This window comes from Pholcus phalangioides, unplaced genomic scaffold (genome assembly GCF_987345545.1).
Source record: "Pholcus phalangioides strain wild (caught in Gottingen) unplaced genomic scaffold, Ppha-v1.0 ptg000008l_1, whole genome shotgun sequence".
NCBI lineage: Eukaryota > Metazoa > Arthropoda > Arachnida > Araneae > Pholcidae > Pholcus > Pholcus phalangioides.
In genome coordinates, this window is record NW_028301601.1 from 13814312 (window position 1) to 13840942 (window position 26631).

General features: G+C 37.5%; 1 protein-coding gene across 2 annotated transcripts in view; it reads right to left on the minus strand.

Annotated features, from left to right (window-relative positions):
- Positions 1–12652: 12652 nt before the first annotated feature.
- LOC149083863 (ubiquitin carboxyl-terminal hydrolase 8-like) overlaps positions 12653–26631 on the minus strand; it is a 102431-nt gene continuing 88452 nt past the window's right edge. For both annotated transcript variants that reach the window (XM_089234244.1, XM_089234245.1), the window contains exon 24: positions 12653–12895. The gene's annotated coding sequence lies outside the window, so the exon portion shown is untranslated. The remainder of the gene's footprint in view (positions 12896–26631) is intronic.

Here is a 26631-nt window from a genome sequence, read left to right on the forward strand (position 1 = left end):
TACCACAAGGGGGCCACATGGCCCCCGGTTGAGAACCACCGGCCTAATCGAACATTTAATGAAATACAATTATTTAAAAATATTCACATGTTCTATTTTGTGACATTTCCAGCTGCTACAAATCACAGTAAAAAAAATTATCTCAGGAAAAAAAAATCGCTCATCACGGCATGATGACCATATTTCGTTAGAAAAATATGGGAAATTATATGAACAAAAATACGGGACATCACTGAGAATGTCAGCAAAATTACAAACTGTTAAAATTTCTGAAAAAGGGTGAGAAACGACGGGACACTGGAAATCGCGGTGAATTGAACTGTAATTTACCGAAAAAATGCTGAGCGTGTGGCAAACGCGCGAGATGAGAATTTAATAATTATAGTCACGTAATTATCAAAATATTTTATGATTTACAAAAAATCACCTTCATTTACGATTCCAGTGAACATTTTAAATTCAAATTAACTTCGTTGTACTAGTAATAAGCATGGAAATTGCATAAATGAAGTCGGCACAGTCAAATTTACGTGGAAGCACGAGAATGGCCCGTAAAATACGGGACATGTGGTTGCCCTACTGATAATATGCTGTGAATTTTGGTGGTTCCCGTCGAATTGTTACAAACATTTTTTTTTTTTCCCTGAAAAGATGAAAAAAACGCCGATTTATATTTTGAATATCCACGGTTAATATCTTCCACGGTTGTCACAAAAGGGCCCTTCAGCACATTTATTGCACTTTTAAAATTATTATTCAATTAATACTACTATGCTGTTATATTAATAATGACCATACGTCGGGTATTTCTCGGAACATCCCGTATTTTCACGCAATTTTGGCCATCCTGTGACTTTTCGGAAGATGTCCCTTTTTTTTCTACGAAATCTCAATCAACTTTTATTCTTCATATTGAAATCACTAGTATTAAAACGATCTCTTCCTAACCCATAATACGATAATACGATAATTACGACTATCAAATAGGAATATTCATTTCATATATGGCCCATGATACACATGCTAATAAATTCGCAATTCTACTAATTTTAACGAATTTGAATGACTAATTAGTTAACTAATTAGGATCGTAATTAGCATCAGGATCGATGTGATTAATAAATGACAAACCTTCGAATTTATGAAAGGTTGGATAAATCGCATTACGAATTTTCACGAGCTTGAATGACTAATTAGTTAATTGATTATGATTTCGATTAACATCAGGATGGTGATGATCAATAAATGACGAGAATTCAAATTTTATGAAAGTTGCTAAATTTCAGCATTTACCAAAGTGCTTGGGGAAAGTCCGAAATGTATTTGTTTACAAGCGTTTTTGGGCCTTTTACCGTTAATATATCTATATAATTATACATATATATATATAATTAATAAATATATATATATGTAAAACTATCGAAACAAGCTACAGTAGACATGGTTATGCCGATATTGTCTTAATACAGCGCCATCTGTGATTCATTATATTTAAAAAAAGGTGTATATATATATATATATACACATACACATATATATATATATATATAATATAAATATATATATAAATAAACTTTAACGTTGAGACAGATACAGATACAGATAGATTAACGTCCTCTATGCCTGCTAAGGGCTTTAGGACAGCTTTAGTTCAAAACGTCAGAGTGCAATCTTGTATAAAAACATTTGCGAAGATGAACAGGAACAACAGAACTGTAGGGAACAAAGTACAATGAAGAAACAGTCTTAGCAAAAAAAAAAAAAAAAAAACAACAAAACAAAACAAACAAACTGGTAGATGATGCAAAGAAAAAAAAACCACAAAAATCTCAGCTTCTAGAAAAATGAAAGCAGCCAATGTTAAAAACGGTTACATTTTCCCATGAAAATTTCAAATTCCTTGATCAAAGTGCTCGGAGTCACTTCAATGAGTGTGTGCCAGTCAGATACCTGATTATTACCAAGGCCTACATTCTGCAGAAAGCATTCCCTAAAAGTTGACCATTTGGGACACGTAAATAAGAAATGATTGTTAGATTCACAATTGTTGCCACAGATACAGATAGGTGAACTTATTTGATGAATTCTGTGAAGGTAACCATTGGTAGGTGCTCTGTTGGTCATGAGACGATAAAAGAGTGATTCAAACTTGCGGCTAGTAAAATAGGGCGAAAATTTTTTAACAGCATCGAAGAAACGATCTGCAACTGGATAAAGGGGTTGATTACAAAAATATTGATGAATTGATGATTGCCAATTTTTGTGTGAAAGATTAATCACATCCTCGAAGTAAGCATATGTAGGGAAAACTGGATTTTCGGAATCAACTGCTGTACGTGCTAGATGATCTGCAAGCTCATTGTAGAAGACCCCCTTGTGGCCTGGACACCAAACTAATGAGATTCTTGTCGCCCGCAATGATGCTAAATATAAGGCATAAAAAGTTGCTAAAACCACGGAATGTGATTTTGGGTTGATGTTGGCGATTGCTTGAATAGCTGATTTGCTATCGGATAAAATTATGTAGTTTTCATTACTGACAATGAATTTTAGTGCTGCGATCATTATTGCAACACATTCTCCAGTGAAGACAGATGAGCAATCATGGAGCGCTGCTTGAAATGAATTACGAGTTTTTGCACAGAAAATTCCAATAGAGGTATGAGCTCCTTTTGAGGCATCTGTAGCTATAATAGTAGAACAAGACCAGAATTTTTGTTCATGTTCATAAAAAAGTTGCTTTGTGAGGAGATCATTTGATGATGTTTGAAATGGAAGAGAACTGGTTGTGAAATCAATATTGGTGATAAGCCAAGGAGGATTCGCAAAAAACAGAGGTTGAGGAGGAATAAGTAAATTGTTGTCCTTGATGAATTGAATAATAGAAGGATCCAAAATTTTAGTATGTAAGCCTTGACGGTCAAAACTGAAATTAGAACAGATATGTTTGAACACAGAGCTGTAATGGGAAGCTCTTGCTTTGATAATATGATTAGTAGCATTTTTTAACAAAAACAGTGAAAATGGAGGTTTTCCACAGATGCTGAGTAACAGAGGAATCGGTGTTGAGATTGGAAGACCAGTAGCAATGCGAAGAGATTGGTGATAGATAGCAGAACACTTTTGAATATTTTTCTTGGAGCTATTATGCCACAAGAATGAACTGTAATTCATAAAGCTTGAAGTAATGTTAGAACAGATAGCCAAAAGTTTATGCCCTTTAGCTCCACGAAGCCTGCCTGCAATCAACTTCATGATATTACAAATGTTAATGGCTTTTTTGGAAATGTGATTGATCTGGGGGCTCCAACTCAGCTTTTGATCCCAAATAACTCCAAGAATCTTGATATTTTCCTCGTAATTTATCTGAGCACCGTTGATTTGGATATTTGGGAGAAAAGGAACATTTTTTTTCGTAAAAATGCTGTAACTGCATTTTTCAGTAGACAGAACAAATCCCCACTGATCCATCCAATTTGAAACAAGGTTTAAGGCAGAATTCAATTCGTCTGTAACGACATTCAAGTCTGATTTACTGATCCAAAGAAAAATGTCATCAGCATAAATGAAGGGATGAATGGAGTTGGGAAGGTGAGAAAGAATGTCAGAAATATAAATATTAAATAGCCATGGAGAAGTAACACATCCTTGAGGCAATCCCCTTTTTAAGTCAATCCAATCTGACTGATGGTTTCTCCAACTAATGATGCATCTTCTGTCCATCAAAAAATTCTCCATCCATTTAACGAAAGTACCATGAAACCCAAAAGATTTGAGCTTGTATAAAAGAGCAGAATAGATGACAGAGTCATAGGCGCCTTTAATATCAAGAGAAACAATGACGCCAAATTCTTTGAGCCTGAAAGTATTAGAAATAAAGCATTTTAAGTCATTAAGAAGGTTTTGAGATCCAGAACGTGGTTTAAAGGCATAAATGTTCGCTGGGAAGAGTTTGTATTTTAATGAGATCCAGTTGAGTCTGTACAGAATTATTCGTTCCAAAATCTTCAGTTTTACGTTTGTTAATGTCAGTGGACGATAAGACTTAGGACAACTTGGGTTTTTATTAGGTTTGAGTAAAAAAATTACTTTTCCATACTTCCAATCCACTGGAATAGTTCCAGAGAGCCAAATTTTGTTGTATTCAGCACACAAAAGATGAATTTGATAGTCAGGAATTAAAGAGTATGATTTAGCGTTGATACCATCAGGACCTGGCGATGTGTTTGGAGTACGGCGAATTGCAGATTTGAGCTCTCCAATGGTAATCGGAACATTCATTAAACTAGAGAAGTCTTGATGGGGGCCACTGAAACAGTCAAAGACCTTGTGAGTGTAATTATTTATAAGAGATGACTGGAGAAGATTTAGCTGATCCATAGGGTCCACCACTTCTAAATTATTGACCTGGAACACAAGATGACGATCCACTTGGAGTTTAGACTGGATGAGTTTGAGTTTTCTAAGAATTGTAAAAATCTTAGGATAAGTGGCATGAATAAAAATATTTTCTGACATAAATTCCCTTTTTCGGAGGTTGAGCTCCTTCTTGAATTTTGCATTATTTTTCTTAAAGATGATCCAACACGGAGGCCAAGGGCATCTCAGATATTGTCTGAATGACCTTTTCTTGCAGATGAGCAATGATCTTAAGGATGAATCAAAATACTCATTATACTGGTGAGGATGTGATTGCACCTTTTTTGTAGCTGATATGCAGGATTTTTCTACATGATCAGAAAAAGAGCAAGTATTGTCAAATGATGTCAACTTTTCCTTGAAAAAATCCCAGTTTGTGATGGCTATTTTGCGAGAAAATTTATTTACCCGAAGATTGATGTCGAGACAAATAGGCAGATGATCACTATCGTAAAGGGAGTCACTGCTGTACCAGTTAATTTTACCCATTAAGTTTGAAGAACAAAAACATAAATCTATTGTGTTCGACGAATTGCTTGAAAAATGAGTGGCACACTTGGGTTGGATCAGACAAACTGGGTTTTGTTGAAGCCACAAAAAAAGATTTCTGCCAGCTGTGTCTGTCCGAGGACTGTTCCAAGAAGAATGGGACGAATTAAAATCACCAACAATGATGAATGGAGATGAGATTTTAGAAAGAATAGTATTCATGACTGTAGGGATTTCGGAAGTGTCAGCCAAATAGGTGTTTGCTATATGAATGTACTTGTTATGGAAATGAATCTTGATAATGATTACTTCAACGCCTTGAAGACAGAATTTATGAATAACGTGTGAAGGGTATGTAGAGCGAACAGCAGTGAGAACACCACCTCTGCCTGAGCTGTTGTCTCGGTCACATCTGTATATTATAAAGTTTGGTAAGTGGAAACGGTCATTACATGTAAGGAATGTCTCCTGGAGACAAAGTACATCATAATCTTTTTGAAAACGAAGAAGGTGTAATCTCTTGTTATTGATGCTGCGCAAGTTCCATTGAAGCACCTTCAATGATGTAAACATACAGAAAATTGAATAATCTTGACTAAAGTAGAAAGAACAAAATCTTGAAAACCATGAATAGCTTATTCAATGAAGTAAAATTGAAAATTAACATATCTGCAAATCTAGCAGTTGAACACAAAAACAGTACCGACTTGTACTGAAATAAGAGAGGGGAAAAAGAAAAAAAAAAAAAAAATTATCATTGATTATGATGGTTTGAACAGTTTCGCTTTGGTGTGACTGTAGAGGACTCTAGCAATGGCTGCTGTGCAGGAGTATCCTTTGAAAGAGGAACTTGTACTTTATTTTTCTTATGAGGCAGTTCACTGGTGAATGCGGATGCGATCAGCTCACTGTTAAGTGCAGATGACAATAGTGGTACAGCTTCCTTGATGACTTGAGATATCAGATCTGGAACAATTGACTGAATAGCTTCAGTGATCAGTGCATGCATGGAGATTTTCACATCTTCAATTATTTTTTCATGCATTGATTCGATTTCTTTACGGACCAAATTTTGGATATCGATTTTTAAGTCTGTGATAGTTGATGGCACACAATTTATACTTGCTCTGTCAGCAAAAGTTGGCGATTTATCTTGGAAGAATTTGCGAGCTTGATGAATTGGAATCCGCTTGATTGTTTTGTACTTGATTATTTCTGCCTCTTTAATATATGTTGGGCACTTCTTGTCCATGGGATCATGACCTTGAGCGCAGTTTATACATTTAGGAGCATTTGAACATGATTCTGTATCATGATGATCACCACAGGTCCTACAGATAGTGATCGTAACTGGACAAAATTTAGTACGATGGGTAAATTTGAAGCAACGAGTGCATTGGCTTGGTTTTTCTATAAACTCTTGAGGATGGAAGATTTGGAACCATAATTTGAGATCAGCAGGAATGGAACTGCCCAAGATGGTAATTAACAAAGTATTTGTGGGTATGTTATTTTTCACAAAACGTCTAATGCACAATGGAACCAAACCATTGTCCATCAGCTCTAACGCCACATCACTCAGCTTTTCGGAACATGGAATATCTCTCAGAAGCAGTTTTGAAGATAATGTATCAGTAAGTAGAGTCGCTCTGACCCGAATATTTCCAATAGAGGACAGCGATAGGGCCTCCAATACAACTTCAGGTGATGCTGAAGTGAGAAGTAGGTCACCATTTCTTGCGAATCGGATTTCATCGATGAGTTTTGCATTCAGGAATTTTTGTTCAAGGCACATACGTAATTCCTTGGGCTTTGATTTAGGGATGGTCGTATCTCCAACAATCTTGACGGTGAACTGTAAGTTTGATCCAGATAGATTTTGAATAATGTCCTTGGGGCCGATGTCCGAAACCCAGAGATTATTTTCCGCCGATGTAGAAGGTAAGTCATTCAATGTCTCCATGGGAGAAAACATATTAGAGGATAGAGAATTCAATGATTGATGGTATTCATTGGGAGAGAACAATGCAGTATTAGAAGTATCTACACCTACGTCACTGAAGAAACACCCCAGATACTAACTAGTTGGCCAAAAAGAGCAAAAAAAATATTATATATACGTTTGAACACTGAAAAAAACAACAAAAGCGAAGAATTAAGCGAAACAGAGAAAAAAAAAAAAAACCCTGAAAATTTAGCAAACAGGAAGAAAAAGCCGACCTCAAACGCGTGACGAATAAGCCGCCATTTTTCATCACCACTCAAACGTTGAGACACTGCAACAAGTTGCAGTGTGACAGCTCCGGCCCTATTTGTGGTATTGACTTGACTTGACTTTATTATTCAGGGTTTTCAGCATCTAAGGCTACTCCCTGTAGTGAAGATGACTCTTTCTGGTGAAACGTGATAAGGGACAGGACGCCTAACGGTGAAAGTTTTAAGTAATAAGAAATACGCATGCCATTTTCCATTATAATTTTGCCGGAAATACGGCACAAAATTTCCAATTCTCGCCAACAGCGCAAATTCTTGTCAAAAAAATTGCAAATTGTTCGCCGAGTATTTGGCGATTGTTCGCCAAGTAATTGACTGTTTGAATGAACAAATGAGTGATGAGTGACAAAGTGATTGGCCATACGCGCTAGTGATCAAGTGGGTGACTGAGTAATTTATTGTATGAGTGAGCGATTGATTGACCGCACGAGTGACTGTATCTCTCTTAACGGGCATGTTACCTCTATTAACGGCCCACTTCCCAGATCATTTAAGTGACCCACGACGCATTTACGTTTGGGCTTCCGAGTTGGGTCGTAAAAATCCACCAAGCCAGAGGTACTCGAGTTATGGGTCTAAACACGGACTTGATTGGTAGGAGGTCCCGAGTAGAACCGTCATTTCAACTTTTTCCGAGGGAGAGCAAAGACCACATGCTTAATATGTCATCATCATCGTCCAAAAACCCTGTATAATTATTATTATTGTATCATCATCGTCAAACATTTTCAATCCACTGCTTCCAATCCATTTTCCTCCTCTGAATTTTTTTCCAGTTGGAGCCAGTTGTCCTTCCTTACCTTCAGGGCTTGCCCACAGCCATATTTCAACAGGATAATGCGCGACCACACGTGGCACGCATTGTCCAAAGGTTCTTCGTCAATCGACAGATTGAATTGCTTCCCTGGCCAGCTCGCTCTCCGGATCTTTCGCCGATAGAAAACATGTGGTCCATGGTTGCTCAACGATTGACCAAGATTACATCCCCAGCTGCCACATCAGATCAACTTTGGCAACGCGTGGAAGCTGCTTGGTCTGCTGTACCCCAAGAACACATCCAAAGTCTCTTTGAATCAATGCCGAGGCGTGTGGCAGCGGTGATCTCCAACAATGGCGGCTACTCTGGCTACTGATTTTGGCAGGAACCACACTTCACAGAAGTCTATAAATTTAATCATTTGATGCTTGGTCAACATGTTATCTACAAAATAAATATTGTTGCGATATCTCTTGTCTTTCTTGGTGTTGCAATTTGGGTGGCCAGCAGTGTATTTTAACTGTACACTATCTACCAATAAGTATTTGGACACCTATGCAAATGACGATATCTACGGTCCTGAGATACGTCACGCCCTCCGCCGGTATATATCGTGTAGGAAACAACATCGGCATTAGTCGCATGCAAGATGCCGCGCAGTTCGGAGCTCTGATTTCGAGAAAGGTATAATTATAGGGTATCACAAAAATGACCGATCCTTAAGGGACATATCTAGCGAGCTGAAGTACCCAAAATCGACAGTGGCCTATGTGATTAAGAAGTGGAAGGTGAGCTGTGATTGTCGGAATTTGCCCCGAGTCGGCAGACCAACGAAACTGGGAGATAGAGACCGACGGGTGCTGTCCAGAGAAATTCGGAAGAACCGCACCCAACCGATGGCCCTCATCCGCGAGGAGTTTCAACAGGCATCCGGGAGTATTGTTTCAATGAATACCATCCGTAAGGAAGCACATCTGATTGGTTTTCATGGTCGTGCTGCTGCCCATAAGCCTTTGATCACAAAGTCCAACCGCGTTGCTCGGTTAATGTGGTGCAAAGCACATCGAAATTGGACCGTAGATCAGTGGAAACGGGTTCTTTGGAGCGACGAGGTTCACCCTCTACCGTTCGGATGGCAGGGTCTGGGTCTGCCTGGAGATCGTCTCCTGCCAGAATGCATTATGCCGACAGTCAAGTTCGGCGGAGGTGGAATTATGGTCTGGGGGTGTTTCTCCTGGTATGGACTGGGACCCTTGGTCCCCATTCATGGTAAGCTCAACGCCGATGCCTACTGCACTATTTTGGATGACAATGTGCTTCCTACGTTGTGGCAGTTTTACAGGGTGGACCCCTGTTACTTCCAGGACGACAATGCCAGCTGTCATACTGCGAGGTTAACCAAGGCTTGGTATGGTGCCAATGGGGTTCATCGAATGGACTGGCCTGCCCAGAGCCCGGACCTGAACCCTATCGAGAACCTCTGAGACGAGTTGGATCGCCGAATTAAGGGGTGCCCTACCCGTCCAAAATCGGTGAAGGAACTGACATGTCTTCTCCAAGCCGAGTGGAAGAAAATACCACTAGCCGTCACACAAGGACTTGTGGAAAGTATGCCCCGGAGGGTTCACGCTGTAATTGCCTCTCGTGAAGGCTCTACCAACTATTGATTTTGAATAAAGTTAGTTTTTCTTTTCTATCACAGGTGTCCAAATACTTATTGGTAGATAGTGTATATGTGGATGATATTCTGGTATTTTCTCAAGATTGTGATACAATTTTTGAATTGAATGGGTATTTGAAAAGGGAATTATCTGTTGAATACATGGGACTAGTGAAACACCGTTTTGGTGTGGAGTTCAATCATAAGAATGGGAAAATTTCAATGAGTCAATCTGATTATATTAGAGATCTTTTAGATCGTTTCAACATGGCTGATTGCAATCCCATAACAACTCCAATAGACAGCACAAAGCTCAATGATAATGAAGAAACTGATTTTCCCTACGGGGAATTAGTTGGGGCTTTGATGTATTTAACTGTTTGTACTAGACCAGATATTGCTCACGCAGTCAGTAACTTAAGTCAATATTTAACATGTTTTGATAATTCTCACTGTATTGCTGCAAAACGTGTGTTGAGATATTTGAAGAAAACAGTTAATTATGGCTTAATTTTTGAATGTTGCAATGATTATTTATATGGTTATACAGATGCAGATTGAGGAAATGATAATAATCATAAATCTTATACTGGATATTGTTTTGTACTAAGTGGAACTGTAATTTCATGGGAATCCCATAAGCCAAAGACTGTTGCTTCAAGTTCAACTGAAGCAGAATACATGGCACTTACAGAAGGTGTTAAGGAAGCCATTTATTTACAAAAAGTGATTTCAGAGTTAGGAATGCATGATATATGTGAAACTAAAATATTTGTTGATAATCACAGTTAGTCGAACATATCGTAAACATATCGATATCCGACATCGTTTTGTTAGAGAGGCTTTAAATGAAAATATTATATCATTAGAATATGTGTCTACGACTCAGATGGGAGGTGATATTTTAACCAAAAGGTCCCTCACGATGTAAACATGTCAACTGTCTGAAATTGCTTTGTGTACGTAGTTTCTGAATTATAATTTTTTGGAAACAATCAAAATTTGCATTTAGGGGAGAACTGATGCTATGGAATGCAATTTCCGTATTGAGCTCAGCGACCTTATGCGATAATATGAGCTACTTATCAGTTGCTATTTGGCCGTCGTATCGTAGGCACGTTTGTATCTTTGTTATAATCCCGCTTCACTTTATTTTATGCGTAGTAAATGTTTATATTATACATAATGTGTCTATGGATTCTTTCACTGATGTTGAGCCATTTTATATTAAAATATTTTAGGTAGAACAAAAACTTCGACACAGTTAGACGCGGAAAATTTCATAGTATTTAAACATTGGAACATTTGCGTGCACCAACTCCCTTAAACGCATCATTCTCTTCCTAGATTCGAACATCGGTTGTGGAGGTTTCATCATGTGCAAACTAATTTTGAAAACACCAGGTACTAAACGCTATTCACTGCTTCAAAAGTTGCAACCATTTAGTCGGTCGAAAAGTAAGACATTGAAAACATTTGGGATTACTCAGAGTTCATTATTCTTTCTTTAAATGATTCGGAGAAATGAGGGGAAATATTTTCCGAGGGGAGCCCGTGCTTTTACTAAAAGAAAAGGCTTCACATTTTGCATACGTATTTGGCAAAAATGATTTAAACGCAAAATGTTTAACGTCCACAATCGCATCAAGGCGGAAAAAAGACAAGGTTTGACACATATTTTTGTTGATGGCATTCAATACATGAAAATTTTAAATTTTTAACATGTATTACTGTAATCTATTAATTTTAAGAATGCTTAGATTATTGAAAGGTACATATTATACATGTAAATTTTATTTTGTGCTTAAACGCATCATTTTTCCAAGACGGTACCGATATAATGCAGTTCGCGTATAACGAATAGTTTCAACTACATTATGAACGGGTCCGACTGTATTTTATATTTTTAATGTATGAACCAACAAACAAGTCAGTTCCATAGTAACGGGACGAAATTTTAAACTTGATGATTACATATAAAATACAGGTGAACTTGGTTAATTCGAATATTGGGAATTCCCCTTGAGTTTCTACTTTATTATAATGTTGAAATTACATGCTTAATTTGATTTTTTCCCCTACAGATTAGATAATTTGAAGTTGGATTCTGATATGGATTTGCAATGCAGAATATAACATGTAACCTTTCTCTCTATATTTCAACATTAAAAAAATTACAATACAAACAAATCTGAACTTTATTTGTTTCAGTTATAAGAAGCAATGATTTGGTTATCAGTTTCACACACTGGCTTTTGTCTCCCTGCTGCAGATGGTGTTTCAACGAAATTTGGATGACTTCATTAGCACCCATCAATCGCAGATGTAAATGATTCTGTATGAGTGTACTGTAATAATTTTCCCTTCAGACAATTTTTTAACGCTGGGCTGCTGAAATCCCAGTGACTTTCTTGAGAAAACATGTTGAAGATTCATATCTCTCTAGCATTATTGTTTGTTTATTTTGAAACACCAATGCAACATTTTTCACCACGCCCAATCGAGATTCATACGCCTTTTTGTTCAACTTTAAAAAAAATTAACTTGAAATGTGAACATTGGTGAAAAAGTAGAGAATAAAGCCACATTGAATTTTCTCACGACGAGGTCGAAAACTAATCTAAGAAAGAGCAACGGCTATTCCAGCACTTGCAAAAACTACACAAAAATTAGGAATTTAAAACGCGAAAATCGCATCTTTGATTCTCTAAATCAACTTGAAGATTTTGTGCAATGAGCATCCATAAGAAAATTACACAGTTATGAACAAAATAATTTTTATCATCGTTCACGTTTTATACAAACACTAGTTGCAAGAAAGAAAATTAGCATAGTTAAGTGATAGCATTCAATACATTTTTCATAATTAAGTATTTTCGATTTTTTGTGGTAATATAGCCATTCTATATTGGTGAATTCCATAATTCTAACATTTTCCTGTCCCTTTGAGATTCGAATTAACCAAGTTCGACTGCTTAAGTTTAATATCCCTTCCATGTCACACAAATAGAATATCAAAAGACGGCATTTACATACAATAAATAACTATAAAGTAATGTCTCGGATTTTATTAATAAATGAATATTGACACACCCAATCAAAAATAAAAACCATCTTCAACATGTAGCGCCACTGAAGTAGTATGTCTATATAATACTCTATCATTACATATTCATTGTGTAAAAAATGATGAAAATATATAACGCTGTAGGAGGTAGAATATCTATCTGTACAATGGAAAAAATACTCGCTATACAAGTCAAAAATATCTTGAAGCACGTCACTCTCCTTTACACCTACGAAACAAAAGATTTTAATTAGTCCAAAAAAACTTGATAAACAAATACACGCATGTGTATTGCAGAACAACAACGCATTCATAAATATTAGAAAGATCTTGAAAACTCAGATTTGACTAACTGGGAAATACAAAAGTTTTGAATGTACATGCTCAACTATACAGGGTGCTAACCATTGACCTCATGATTCCTTGTGAAAAACTAATACAGAGAAAAGTGCTTTCAGTTCTTCTATTTTACCCATAATTAATTAGTTATAATGCTTTAAACGCTGATGACCTCACTTCAAAATCCTGCCAAGTTCACCGAACGTACACCAAACTTACAACTTGGCATTTTTGAAGGTATTAATATTCTATTAACCTTAAAAGAAGATCGAGAAAGCGAAAACTAGTCTTTTTTCCCATTCTGTCTGTGTGTTGCACTTTTCAAATTTTCATGCGATTTTGTTATTACAATTTTCTCAGATTGCAGTTTTTGTGGTCGCCACAGTGGTGGTCGGTTGAAGCTGGTTTTCTGTGGTTCTCAACTTCAAGGTGCGAATGTGAGCCGATCTCCCCTTTAAAAAGTCTCGCCACAGACCTTAAAACAGTACAAATGTAATTCAATCATAGCACATCACTCACTTCACTTCTGAAATATAGATGGCAGGCAGCACTGAAAAATCAAACAGTGCATACGCACTCACACAGTTAGTTCCGACACAACTCACTCGGTAGTAAATCGCCCATAGATGGTGATAGATGTTATGAGTGTGTTTCACACAATACTCAAAACCACATTTAGAAAAACAAGCAGTAAAGAGGAAATTTTCATTCTGAAAATTGAGAATTAAGGGGTGGGAGTGGCATGATTTTTCAGGAAAGAAATAAGGAACAAAATATATAAGAGCATCTCAAAATTAGTAGTGCCTAGGGCGACAAGAGCCAGAGGCCCCTTTCGCACACAACAATTTTGGTCATTCGAGAAAAGTGTCCGCAGCCATTTTACCATGGGAGGGGAGTCAGCAGTCAAGCCCCAATCCCACGATTACTTGGTACGCGACGCAGCGTTAGATAATTACAGTAAAAGATAATAAAAGTCTTTGTCAGGATCCGAGTTCGTCTCGGGAAAGCAATAATTTTTATGGCTTTCAATACAAAGGCCACGGAACGGGAGGAACATCTAGCCAACAATAGGGAACGTTCAGACACTTCGAAACTGATAGAGAAGGAAGACTGCTCGTTTGCACTCCTGCGTATTGTCCTACAGCTAATATACTTCACACTATGTTAGTCCCCTATTGCACCCCCCCCCCCCGAATTTTTTCTCCCCACCAAGCGTCTTCTTTTGAAATGTCCAAACAAGTACAGGATTTCCTTCACGCCAGCTGTGGTTTTTGCGGCTTATGTGTCCAACAAAGACTTTTTATCTTCACCTTAATTATCTTACCCTGCGTCGCGTACCAAGCAATCGTGGGATAAGGCTTTATGAACCTGAAGAGCAAAACTTGGGGGGGGGGGGATATATTAAGCTGATGTCATTATGCCCAAGGTTTCTTGAATATATAAGGTTAGCCATTAACAAACCCGCGCTTCAGAATGAAACTCATCACGTGACCCCCACTCGAACGGGAGCATAATGTCAAATTGTTGGTTTTTAATGAATTTTTTCGCACATTGTTCATGCTCAAAACTTCATTTTTTTCTGAGCGGATTCCACAAAAATCGTGTGTTATCAAAAAATATATATATTTTAATTTATTTGATTTTCCTCCCCTATTCCTGTATGCAATGTTAAGTCAATGGAAGCAAGTAGCTTCTCTCTTCCACAAGAGGGAAATTCCAGAAACCTTGAGGGGAAATTAGGGGCCATTCAAGTATTACGTAAGCAGATTTTCAGCCATTTTTGACCCCCTCCCCATCAACAAAAGTCAGCAAAACACTGAAGGAAATGAGGAACAGACACTGAGGAAAGCCTCATGATAATGAAATCTCATTAAGATTTTTGAAATTAAGTATACAAATTGGTAAGAAATCGCAGGACCGCAGCTAGGAGCGAGCAGGCAGGTCTGGTGCCCTGGGCACCGGACGAGAGGGGGAGCAAAATTTCACCCATTAACTTCTCCTTCAATATTAAAAAGAAGTACTAAAGCGCATGCTTGAACCGGCTGATCGTCAAACTGAAAGATACCCAGGCCACATCGCCATCTGGCAATATCGGCTCATTGTCCCCACGGACTGGATACCTCTGGCAACTTATTTATAAAAAAACATACATTACAAAATATACATAACATTACAATCATAACTACAAAATCGTACTGCGTATAAAATCAGTTATACGTGTATGAACAAGTCTACGTATAAAATCGGAAATCACGCATATAATCCTATATTCGATATTAAATCTTATAATTCGAATATAAAATACTAAATCCCATATTGAAATCAATAATAAATCAGATAAAATTCATAATCGATTTCATCCTCAATTTAAATCGCTCGATTTCCACGATCATTATACTGTTCTTGTGCTATCAGTCAGTCTTCTTTATAGTTGATGTTTCTTTGTGAACGGCAAGGTGGTGCAGTTTGTACTTGTGCTATAGGCCGATAAGGCGTCCGTGGGATCACTTTGTCTTCATTGTCTTCTATCCATCTAATTATTTTCTTGACTTTATTCACTCTATTTTTGTTTTTAAAAATCTCTCTGATCCAGAGTGTGGAATTTTTAGCAGCGGGCACAGCCATGTGATTTAGATGTGCAGTTAATTTACATGCTGTCAAGTAATGGATGGGAGTGCCGATTTCACCGCAAAGGCAATGATCTGTTCCTCCTTTTTTTGAAGCAGTGAAGGTAGTTTGGAGAGCCCCGGTCGACCAATCATCTAGTTGCAGCCCTGAGCAATCATTTCTAGTTAGGTGGGGGGGGGGGGGGCTGTTTAGAAAAATCAGTTTGTCTGTGGGCCCAATCAAGATACTTTTCCCTTCAAGTACGCCAGCGCCGCGAGATATGTTAGGAATTGTGTTGATGACAGTGACAGGGGTTTGATTCCCGAATTGTGAGCTGCAGCAATCTAGGGACGCCGTTCCTATTTGAGCCGTAAATATTCTACTGATAGTTTTATTGAACACCGGCTTATTACTACATGCGATAATTCAATACCACGAACATCCCGGCACCTCAGTGAGCTGCGGCACACAGTTTGATTACAGAATAATAACGGGACTGCTATTAAGAAACAGAGTGCCGCGGTACACTAATGCAGCGGTTCTCAACCTATAGTCATATGCAGGCTGCAGACACGATCTATGGGAGAGGGGTGATCAGGGTAACAACCTTCCACCCCAAGCGAAATATGTAACATTGCCCTTAATGCGATAATTCATGAAATTTCATGACTTCTATATGATAATATTGTAATCAATCAATCCGTCGAAAATTACCTGTATCAACGTCTTCGATTAAATAACAAATTCAATAACGCTTCAGCTAAAAAATAAGACAAGGCATGATGGAGAAAAAATGGGGAATGTCCCGGAAATGCAAAAAAAAAACACCCCTCCCAACAGCGAGCTCTATATCCGCCTCAGTCATATGGCCCCCTCGCTATCCTAGGATATTCTAAGGGGACTCATGGAAGAAAATCAGCTGAAAGAGAAGTCACACAAAGTGGTGATGAGGGCCACAGAGAGCTGTGATGAAATAAATTTTTCTCATGAAATATGTTGGGGAAAAATGTGACTATTCATTCAGAATCCAGCAGAACTGTCCATGAAACCAGGGCCATCTTAGCTCATGTCTCCATGTTGGCATAGCCCGAGAACATGACCTTCGATAGTAAATATGCTCATTTGATAATTTTTGTCGCACCACATTCATTTCCTGCACATGAGGGACCTACAATTTATTGTCGATTCCGAACGGCAGTCTCTTTTAAACACATCTAGAGGTTGGTGCGCTAACCCCTCAGAGTGGGGCTCCCTGCGGTAGCAATCTTTTCTTGTGGTCATGTCACCGTATCTTTTGTACTCGTGTCAGGAAAGTTTCTGACAAGGATGAACCGTTTATCAAACTCGCGACACTTCTAAATATCCTTCGGTACTTTAGGCGAGTATCTTATTGACCTGGGCTACCGCTCCCGTAAGTATGTAAGCCAAGTTTTTCAAACAACAATATTCTTTCTTGGTCTACAGAGTATCGTTATATACAGGTTTCACCGTAATTTAATACATAGGTGCACAAACTCTGCCCCTCAAGCCAATCTGATAGATCCATTCGATAATTTTATTCGGCTCAGTGTGCAATTACGACAAAAAAAAAATAAAAAATTACCTACAAATACATTTGGTTAAACCAAGTGAGCACAACTTCCGTCCCCCGGGCCTGAGGTTGAAGGTGTTTAACCCCCCCCCCCCCCAATAATCAATAAACATATAATGCAACGCACCACTTTCCACTTCTGTTTAAGGGCTAGAGTCCCGTACATCGAGGCAACCAGAAACTGTCAGCCCCCAAGAGAATCCATCCAGCTCGTGAAAAAATGTTAAGAAAGTAACCAGTGCTTACAACACGATAATTGTATCAGTTTGTGGCCCGTAAGCTGTTTCCATCTCATATACAGCCCGTAGACTAAAAAGTGCACGTCTGGGTAAAACTTAAACGATATCGAATTATATAATAATGCTCTACTGATTATGGTGCAGTAGTAACTGTACACAAATCATTCCAGCATCAATTGATCATTAAGAACACACCAACGAATAAGGCAAATACATGAAAATAAAAAGTCCTAATGCATTTCAACACCAATGGGTGCCGTCTTCAGAGGAAAATTTAACCACTAGTCACGCTGACCGAGTTTCCCACTTGGGTTGAATACCAAATCGTAACGCTCGGTTGCTCAGCGGAAGAAGCTCAGTCAGCCTGACTAGTGGTTAAATTTTCCTCTGAAGACGGCACCCATTGGTGTTGAAATGCATTAGGACTTTTTATTTTCGTGTATTTGCCTTATTCATTGGTGTCTTCTTAATATTCTTGGGAAAAGTTGATCAACTCTTCTATCAATTGATCTTTCTCAAATTAATTTAATTCCTCCTTTTTGATCATACGGCCCAAGCGGAAAAATTTGAACATATATGGCGGGGCCCTGAATCAGACATCAGGGGGGGGGGGAGAGAGTATCCGTGATCTGGAATGCAGACATTTACTAAATCAGTGAACGCATGTTGTTTAAATGTCTCCCTCCTGAGCAGGGCCGCAACTAGGAGGGAATAAATGGGTCTAGTGTCCGAACCTTGGGGGGGGGGGGGGGGGAGGCACATATTTTATCCTCTAACCTCTTCTTCGGACAAAATTCGTGCTTGCCCAAAGCCGCTTGAAAGATATCATACTCTTAATGCAGCTTTGTGCTTGCCCCAGCTGACCAAGCTTATAGTAGTTTTCGCCGGCGCAAAGGATTATGGGATAGAAGGTCGATGTCGCCCTCCCATGGAAGAAGGAATAACACCACGTATTCTTTCCTCCATGTCGACCTCCAATCCACGCCAAGAAACATGGGCTTTTTTCAATGAGCTTCTCTCCCACCTTTTTTCTTCCCTACGAGGGGAAAAAAGTTGTCATGCCGGTAATTATCACCAAAGCAACCCCTAATCTTGCACATGTGAATGGGGCTAAAGATGCTTTTATTGGCACCGGTCGGAACTTTGGTAAGAGTCTTTGGGCTATGGTTGACCATCTGGGGGTATAGAAACAGTGTCAAGTGGATATAAATTGAATCCGAATGGATGAATTCGATAACAATACGATTTTTTAAACTTAGGTCGGAACCGAAGTGGAATGAAGCTGGTCGATTCAGAACAACATCCGCTTGCAGTTACTAATTGGACTATAAAGAAATCATAGTACAGAATGGTTGGCGGGGTCATGCGATTCCGTTTACTGGTCCTAACGACAGCTCTGACATTTTCCTAAAAAAAAGGGGGACAAATGTGGTGCTTGGCAGAACCCACATTTTTATGAACTGTATACAGTATTACAAAACTACATTCGATTATAAACGCAGGATTACCAACAAAACGGAAAAAAGCTTCTCTTCATTTTACACTTTCCTGATGAAAACAAAATAAGTAAATATCAAATGTAGCTGCTCATTTCTGATAATTTCATACGTTTTGTATTTTGTGAGAGTTTTCTCTAATGATAATTTATGAACAATTGACACAATTCAATCTTAGGTAATTTGGATTCCTCTGTAATACATGTATTCAATAAGGCGCATATTCTTATACGATGCATCGATAAATTGAAAAAAGTTTGAGCTAGTGCTTGTTTAAGAAATCAAAATAAAAAAGGAATATTTATTGTGTTTTAATTTCATTTTGGGTGCAAAACCACATGAAGGTGACTCACATCCTGGTCTTAATACAGGGACAACAACTAAATCATGTTTTCTCTGCAATTTTTATATTGTACCGTCTTACTTGCTTTTCAGATGAGTAACAAACACGACAGGTTTACATTTTAAACTATTTCTGTATGTCAGAGATAATGGGCACCGTGTGCCAAAAGGAAAATTTTACAAGAGAGCCGTTTAAAGTGAATATGTTATTTATTGAAATTGGACTTGGATGTTCCTATGTGTATAGTGTAATGAAAATACAGCGAATTTAATAGCATTATCTCAATATTAACGAAAGTGGACATAGTGCCTTCTACATATACACAGTATTTTAATTGTTATGTTATATTAATAACCCTTATTTCATGGAACGAGCATTGCGTTGTCTACGTTTTGAAAAACGTGATTTTAGAGACTAGTGGTGGTGCTTACACTGAGAGAGATGTGACGTGTATGTTCATTATCGTTTCAGAAGAAACAATTTCCAAAAGACTGGCCTATTGTATCACATGATATTCAACAGTCAATTAACCGAGTAGCATTTTTAAAATTGGCAAGTATTTCACAAGCATTACTGAGCATGTAGCAAGTATTTCTGAAATTAAAAATAAGCATTTAATAAATTTTATATCAGGAAATGTACGCCGGATGCGGGGTCTTTTGTTAAGTTCATAAACAAAATGTTATATATTGATGATTCTTTTTTTCCAATACAGCGACGCATATGTTCATATGGTGATTGTATTAAACTACATGTACTGCAATAAAAAATATACGCAATGACATATAGAAATAAAAGACCACAATAAAATATATATTAGTTTTAGTTCATTTTGTTTTTAATTCGAATATAAAAAATAATTACAACTTAGTAAATCTCACATTAATTCGTATTTAGAATCAATTTTTAATATAATAAATTTGATTATTCAGGCCTGTAGAATTGAAATTTTGGAAAACTCTGGAAACTGATGAACATGCCAAGTTTTGGAAACTATGATGCATTTTTTGTCACTGATTTTAAACGTGGCTCATTTTTGAGTCTCGTGTAAATATTTTTCACAAAAAATGTTTTCTGTATCACAGGAGAAAATCTATAAAATATGTATTATTCTAACCTTTTAAGTACTAAATTAACTTTTCAAAGACTTTTTCACATAATCTTTGTATTATATTTTTTATTATGTAGCTTTCAATATAAAAGTAGCGTAGGGAAAAGAACAAAGGCAGTTTAATTAACAAGAATTTCCTTGTTTCTACGTATTCACTTGAATTCGAAAACCAGAGGAAAGTTGAGGGAAAAACAGCAAAAACTAACGAACAATGCTTTTTCCCCAATTTTTCTCTGATTTTGGAATTCGGACATCTCTGTGAATATTGCACTTAAAAACGTGAAAATTTCTTCATTGGCATCAGAAGAGACAGGGCAACAACTTTTTAATCTGGTTTTTGGGTGCAGGTTGTCCATATAAAAAAAGTTAATTTTTTTATATGGACAACCTGGACCCTAAAAAAAGTTAATTTTTTTATTTTATTTCAATAACAGTAAAAATCCCTTGAAAAATGAATAGCGTAGCTGAAATTCCTGACTTTGCACATTTACATTCCTCAAGAATGACTTTAATGCCTGTCATCGTTTTCATGCTATTCCTTGGGACACTGTACATTCAAGTAATGCGAGAATTTAAATCACACGAGTGGTGGGCCGCGTCTAGAATTTTAATCGGCCCACGAAACTATTTTGGAAAATTATTTCATTATTTCAAAATATGCTTTAGGATGTGCTGTTAAAGATAATATGTACAGATATTATGTAATGCATTGTTGATTTTGTTGCTAGACTATAACCAAGTACGCACAAAGTATCTTGGCTCCATTGATTGATGCTGGGATACTTTCATATTCGAATGTATGCACCATACATTGGAATTAAATTTATCAGTGATTTTTCATTCATGTGTAGACGCCTGTGGGCCGGAGGTTGAGCAACCCTCTCCCCCGTTATATGGCAATCATTAGATTGGAATAAGATACAAATACAGGACAGAAAAGTAAAATTTATAGGAGCAACCACAGTACCACTTTTTTTTAATGGTTTATTAGTAATGACATGGGAGGGGGTGAAAGGGGGGAGGTAAAAAAGCCATGGGGGCAGCAAAAGTTGTATAGCCCAAAGGTGGCAAAAAACATAAATACAGCCCTGGTCTGTTTAATAAAAATCCTTCTTTAATCTTCTTTTTACAGTGGACATTTATTTTAAAGTGGGCTGATGTGTCTTTCTGAGACATTTTTCCTGATCTTACAGCATTTGAACATTCTTCTAATTTTTCAGCTCCAAAATCAGCATACTTTCTGCCACCAAGACACCTCTTGTAAGGGGCGTTTCGGGACATTTTTGGTTTCAGATCTGCAAATGAATGCACATGAACCATGTAGCTAAACCAGTTAATGAAAGGGAATTGACAAAAAGTGATGATAATTATATTTACAGTGAAATTTTAAAATGTATAATTAAACATGCAGCTAGGGATTACTTGGAAACATTTCCTGGCTGGGTCCCAGTGTAATCACATTTTTAATTTATCAGCACTGTTCATTATATATGAAATGTAAAATTCTCTTTACCATGCATGTGACTGCAGTGCATAAAAAAACGAAAGAGAAACTTATCAGGTCACAAAAATTTGTGTTTTTATCACAAAGCAACATAACCTAAACTAAGAAAATGCGGAGAGCTGAATAAAATGAGAAAAGGCTGTAGAAGGCTTTTTAATAGAGCTAAAAAAGGTGGTAAGTGGCAGGAATATAAAACTACACTCGCTGCTGCTTATACCAAAGCGATCAGAGATTCCAAAAGAGTCTTTTGGAGAAAATATTGTGATATTAATGATATCCCTTCTACAGCAAGGTTGGTCAAAATGATGTCCAGACAGAAACTGTAGTTTGAATACCATCAAGTTACTTAATGGTAAATTTACAGAATCTGGGAAAGAAACTCTAGCTGAAATGTTTAGAGTAAATTTTCCAGGTTCTATTCCGACTGATGACAGTGCTAGTCATAATGCTCTTCCTACAACTACTTGTAGTAATAGTAAATGGGATCTAGCCAAGAAGGTGGTCACATATGACAAAATTATTGTGGGCTATAAACTCTTTCAAACCATATAAAACTCCTGATATGGATGGAATTATTCCAAACAAGTTTTTACTCCAATTCTCTGCAGAATTTACAGAGCATCTATTGCTTTTGGGCATGTGCCAACTGCCTGGAGGCACACTAAGGTAATCTTTATACCAAAAATTGGTAAAGATAATTACTATGAGGTTAAATCTTTTAGACCAATCAGTCTCATGTCTTACTTACTGAAGACGATGGAGAAACTCATTGATAGATATATTAGAGAGGATGTTTAAATGACAGCACCGCTGTCTACCTTTCAATACGCTTATCGACCAGGCAAATCCACTGATACTGCTTTATATAATTTGTCTCATACATTAGAGTGAAACATAAATGTTAAAGAAATAGCAATAGCTGTATTTCTTGATATTGAGGGAGCCTTTGATAAGGTTCCTATTGACACTATTCCTCGAGCTCTTGAGAGAAGAAGTGTTAATAAGACAATTATTAATTGGATCAATAATTTGTTATCCTTCAGGTGCATAAACGTATCTCTATGTGGAGATAACATGACGATTCATGCACAAGCTAGATGCCCGCAGGGAGGTGTACTCTATCTCCTATCTTGTGGTGTCTAGTTAAGAACTCAATTCTGGAGAAAATGGCCAAATCTGGAATGACTTGCATTGGTTATTAGGATGGAACGAAATTTTTTTTTTTTGAAATTGCCATTGTAATAGAATTTTAAATATGCCTTTATGTGAAGAAATGCCATTTCGAAGTTTTTTCCCCAAAATTCAAACTTCTTGAGGTTCCTCATCTCCCCTGAAGTTTTATGCACGTGTGGAATTCTGTAACATGACACTGCAGAGGAGGCTTTCCTTTTCCCCGGAACACATGATTTGTTCAGTGACCTCGATGTTTTTCCCTTGTTTTCAGTATTCATTTGCAAACTTACCCCTCAACCGAGAGGGTGTATAACAGTCAAAATGACGACCAGAAGCTTTTATCGTTGTGACATTTTAGGAAATCCTAAGGAGATGGATTCTTGGGTCTTGCCCACCTATGGCGATGTTATGCTGTGTTATTTGCTGACTCAACGCAATATGAAGACACAACAATCAAGAAAAGATGCAGCTATTGCAGACATTCTTGAAATTATCATGTCAAAGATAGAAAATATTTGGAAAACTGCTTCAATTCCTACGGTTTCCCACCAATGGATATGCAAAATTTTCAGACATTTACTGTAAATAGAAGAATCTTCAGAAAAATATGAAAGCAAAGAAAGATTCTCAAACTTTCAAGTTGAACTTGGAAATCTTTTCAGTGCAAAGCACGGAAATTGTTCGACATTGCAGCATGCAAATGTGATTTTGAAGACTTTAAATGTGACAAGTTGAGAAAGGTCCTAAATTTAGAGCAAGATTTCTTGCAAGATCAACGACGTACACGCAAGATGGCCGGCCATTGGACGAGTAGATGTCCTAAGAACGAAGAAATTGAAAAACAAAGGAAAATGAAAATGGTATCCCATTTGAAGTCATCTCAAGAAGAAATGGCGGAAACTAGTTCATGAACCACTGAAAACTCGTCTATATCCAATGATTCTGAGGAAACTGACCTATATGAGCCAAAACACAGTTTGCCGTTGAAGTTAGCATTTCCATCTACAAGTACTGAAGCTGGTTCATCAATCGGTGCTGAAGCAAGTACTTTATTTGCTTTTGAAGTTCTACCATCATCCTCACAGATGAGAACTGAAGTACCAAATGTTGATCTTGCTTGTGATAGAACTGGTGTGTCTGATCGATCAGCTGCCATTATTGCGAATGCTGTACTGGAAGATGTTGGGTTATTGACGAAAGAGAAGCTAAATATGACAATAGACAGGATGAAAATAAGGCGTGAAAGAGCATCACAGAGAGTTCACTTGCAAGATAAAATTCCTAGAACAAAATGTGCGAGGAATATATTTTGATGGTCAAAAAGACAAAACCTTAGTTAATGTCAAAGAAGAACCATATCTGAAGAACACATAACCATATTGCAGGAACCCGGGTCAATTTATCTCGGTCACACAACTCCAAGAAGCAGTAGAGCGAGGGATATAAAGTCATCAATCCTAGACTTTTTGAAGCAAGATTTTGATAAGAAGGAATTGATGGCAATCGGATGAGACGGGACTGTTACCAATACTAGTTATAAAAATGGTGTTATCAGATTCATAGACAAAGAAATAGGCCATCCATCCCTTTCAATGGCTTATTTGTCTTTTTCACTTTAATGAGTTACCTCTAAGGCATCTTGTGAACAATCTAGATCAGTGATTTCCAATGTGGGCATTAACGCCTCTTGGGGGGTGATGGAATGTTCCGGGGGGGGGGGGGGGGGCAGTAGAAACTACGGGTATAACATGGGATGGGTTAGATTGTGTTGGGGGCGATGGGAGAAAAAACTTCTACGCCCACCTACAGAGAATTTATTGCTCTCATTACTCTCAGATGAGAATCTCATTTACAAAAAATGGGAAGAAAATCAAGAGAATTCTGAAAATTAGAAATGAAGGAGTATCAGAAGCAGAAATCTGTACATTCCATGTTGCGAAAATAAACTTTTCTGCTAAACACTATTTGGAACCAATTGCATGGGATCAAGTGCGAGTGACTGAACCACCTATTATAAAAAATCAGGAACTGGTTTCACAAAAATTATCTGAACCTGCTTTTCCATATACTTCGAATTTTCCGTGTCACACACAAGCAGTTGAACGGTGCGTACAACTCGTAACTGAAGCATCTCTTGCTGTATCAGCAGTCGTGAAGCCTTCATTCAAGCCAGAATATAATCAAGGAGTACTCTTCCATCGTTTGAAAAAAAAAAGCGGACTATTTTACAAAAAATGAAATGCAATAACAGTGTGATAACAGAGGAATCAATAGAGGTATTCTTCTGACACCTATATCGTCAAATTACGGTTTTTTTTTTAAAATTTGGAACATTTTTATAGTTTTGTCCCCCCCCCCCCCAAAAAAAGGGTTAACTTTCATCTCCCTCTATCAATCACTATATTCGGAGTGCTTGAAAAATTCTCCTTTCAACTGCCATTACAACTGCAAATTGGAGAGCTGTTTGGAAAGATTTTTATAATGTGTACTTAGCGAAGTCTTTTTGCTCGACCTTTAGGGTCTGTGAGGAACCTCACGATATTTAAATATTTTCCTAGATTTTGGTATAACTTCTTGAAACCTTGAAAGGCATCTTTTGAATACTAAGGCAACATCAATTTCCAAAAAAAAAGTGAAAAAACACCCTTTTTCGTTCCACCCTATTGGTTATGCTGATAATGTTGTAATTGTTGCTAGGGCCAAGTACGTTGATACTGTATCTAGTATTATTTCTTGATGGCCTTAAGAAGGTCAAAAAGTGGTGTGACAGTGAAGGACTTTCTGTTAACCCACAAAAGCCTTTCTTTGAAGAACATCAATTTCTTTGGTCAAACTCTTGAATATGCCAGTGAAGTTAAATTTCTAGGTGTGTACCTAGATCAGAAATTGACCTGGAAGAAGCATGTTGAGTTTTGTCTGAACACAGCTAAGAGAGCTTTTTGGGCATGCAGGAAATACCATTGGAAGGGCATGGGGATTAAATGCTAGAGTCATCCACTGGATCTACTCAATGATCATATCTCCTATTATTACTTGTGGTTCTGTAATTATTACTGGTGGTCCAGAACAAGATACAATACGGTTAAGTCAGACTTGGTTAAACTACAAAGAATGGTTTGCATGGCCATCTCTGGCTGTATGAAAATCACTCCTACTGAAGCACTCGAACTTTTACTCTGGATGTACCTCTGCACATGCATATAGAGGCTGAAGTAATCATCTGTATGAGAAGATTCAAGAATTTGGGTCATTGGAAAGAGTGCTCACAGTACTTATCATGGGGTGGTCTTGATGTAAATGTTACACAGCACCTGTATCTCAACATGCCAAAAGATGACATGCTTTCCAAATTTGCATTTAATAAGCCTTATATGGTTCAATTCCCTTTTAAACTGGGGCATTGCTCCTAACATTGATAGAAATCTTATCTAGTATACTGATGGCTCTAAGCTTGGAAACAGTACTGGAGCTGGAGTATGCTGTCCTGAAGATGGTACACAGTTATCATATTCTTTAGGTGGCTATACCACTATTTTTCCGGCTGAATAGAGGTATAGCCAAT